The sequence below is a fragment of the Alexandromys fortis genome, unplaced genomic scaffold, assembly GCF_014885135.2.
Source record: "Alexandromys fortis isolate MF-2015 unplaced genomic scaffold, M_Fortis_MF-2015_v1.1 scaffold_85, whole genome shotgun sequence".
In the NCBI taxonomy this organism is placed as follows: domain Eukaryota; kingdom Metazoa; phylum Chordata; class Mammalia; order Rodentia; family Cricetidae; genus Alexandromys; species Alexandromys fortis.
The window spans coordinates 2,423,882-2,426,381 of record NW_026067975.1 but is presented as its reverse complement, the minus strand read 5'-3'; the positions used below and the strand labels follow the sequence as shown (position 1 = coordinate 2,426,381).

Genomic DNA, 2,500 nt, shown 5'->3' with positions numbered 1-2,500 from the left:
GGTGCTGTGAAGAAAATCTTATCCCTAAACAATTCTTAGTGAGCCAGGAATGTGTAACAGCCTGATTGAGTTGATCATTTCAAGTATACCCTTGAAGTCTGCATTGTGGTTACAATTTATAGTCAATGAAGCACATATCTTGTTGTTTTTTAATATCATTCTTTTTACTTTAATAAGAAGATAAATGTTTTTGTAAGCTATAATATTTTAATGGATATAGCAATGTTTTAAATAATGTACTTCAAATAAGTTTAAGGAAAAAAGTTTGAGGAACTTAGTATGGGTAGGGAGGGGGAGTTGGAGAGGGGCAGAGAGCCTTTCTTTCAGTTAGGAAAGCTCTGCTGAAAAAAAAAGCAACAGATGTTTCTTCTGTTACAATTGAAGTTGTTTCATTCAAAATTCAACAGTAGCTGGAATGAGGAGAGAGGGGTCATAAATCTGACCTAAATGGTGAATAAATAAAACAGCCGTTTATCATCTATAATTTATTTAAAAATTCACCCTTTATATTCAGGATTTGAGAATCAGCATAGCACAAATGAGTAGTTTTGTTAAAGAGGCTGTTTTAAAGAAACCTCAAAATTTGTATAATGAAAATAGAGAAAGTTCATTTAGTGCATGTAAGTTACACCGGAAGTAGATCATTAGATTAGATAGGACTCTTAAAACCCAAAGTCAAATAAAATAATCGGAAATGCTTAGTTGCAGAAGATTGTAATTGCATAATAGGTACAAAGGCTTAAAATGAAACAGGAAACATCAGTTGTCCGTGTTGATAGGTCATTTATATAAGAAGCGTGGGACTCTCCAGAGACTTTCTGAATGAAAGATGCGGGAGAAATGTTTGAGCGTAATGGAAGTGAGAGTTGCACTTTGTTTATGGGAAGAAAAATTAGAAGCCGAGGTTGGTTGCTCATGAAAAAAGGGTGATGTTTATTTGCTGGAAAGAGCAGGAAGGAAAATAATATGCACGTAATGAAAGCAGTCATGTCCATTTTACAAGTTTTTATCCATCAAATTCATTATAAGTAAAGTACAAATCTTCCCTTTCCTTTTATAAGTAATGCAGGGAGTTCTGTGCTCTTGTGTGATTCTCACACGTTACAGCTGTCATTTCGGGGTGGAAGGAACTGTAGGCTCCTATGTAGCTCACTCTGTTAGAACCTTTCTTGGGGGGGATCAGGGTAAAAGGGCTCACTGCATAGCTCTGACTGGCTTGAAACTCAGAGAAATCCACCTCCCTTTTACCTGCTCCCCCACTCCCACCCCCATATACTAGCTTTAAAGTTGTAAGCCATCATGCTGGGACTGGCCTAGAAGTTTTGATCCTTCTGCTTCTGTTCCCCGAGAGTCACCACACCACTCCTGTCTAACCCTGAGGTCTTTTGGTTTTGTTAGTATAGTGATTGAACCTAGGCAAGCATGCTACCATTTAGCTACATCCTTTGCTTTTTGTAAAAAAAAAAAAAAAGAAGAAAGAAAAGAAATTATTATGATTGATGTGACAGACCATGAGGGCTGTAGCCCACAGGGGAGTCAGTTTTCTTCCCCCACCTTTACACTGGATCCTGAGGTTGAACTCAGGTCATCAGTCTTGAGGAACAAACACTTTACCCACTGAGGTCTGTATATCTTGGGCCCCGTATGCTTTTCTTAAAGTAAACCTTTTGCTTGTTTGATTTGGTTGGGTTTTTTTGTTTGTTTGCTTTTTGAGGCATGGTCTCTATATAGCTTTTCATGGAACTCATTTTGTAGACCACGGTGGTCTGTCTCTGCTTCCAGATTGCTGGTATTAAAGGTGTGTGCCACCTACACCAGAGTAACTTAGCCTTTGAAAACTTTTGCTAAGCTCCAGATCTTTTTAAAATTTTATATGTGTAGATGTTTTACCTGCACGCATTTCTGTTCACCACTTGCGTTCCTGGTGCCTGTGCAGACCAGAAGAGGGCATCAGATTCCCTGGACCTCTGAAAGAGCAACTAATACTCTTAACCTCTGAGGGCCCTCTCTGGTCCCAGCACCAGATCTTCTGTTAGGCATTTATTAGTTTCCATATCTTACTCTGTAAAGTTAGTAGTAATATTTAATAGCCAAAAAATTCTTCGGCTACATTTTAAATTTTGTGCATTGGACAAGTATACATTGTAGTTTCTAAATATATAATTGATCTCGGAAGAATGAGAATGATTCCTGTTCCGTGTTTGGCTAGGAACTGTAGGCTTCCTTGAAGGTTTCTTCAGATAAGGGTGAAAGAGTTTAGAGACTTTTGAAATTTATCAGATTGTTGCCTTAATTAAGATTAAGATTCTAAAATTGCCGGGCAGTGGTGGCACACACCTCTAATCCCAGCACTCGGGAGGCAGAGGCAGGCTGATCTCTTCGAGTTTGAGGCCAGCCTGATCTACAAGAGCTAATTCCAGGACAGACTCCAAAAAGCTGCGGAGAAACCCTGTCTTGAAAAACCAAAAAAAAAAAAAAAAAAAAAAAAACTTAAATTAGT

The 2,500-nt window shown here is 38.3% G+C and overlaps 1 protein-coding gene across 17 annotated transcripts in view; it reads left to right on the top strand.

Annotated features, from left to right (window-relative positions):
• Tfdp2 (transcription factor Dp-2) overlaps positions 1–2,500 on the top strand; it is a 118,278-nt gene that overhangs the window by 52,225 nt on the left and 63,553 nt on the right. The gene's annotated exons all lie outside the window — the stretch shown is intronic.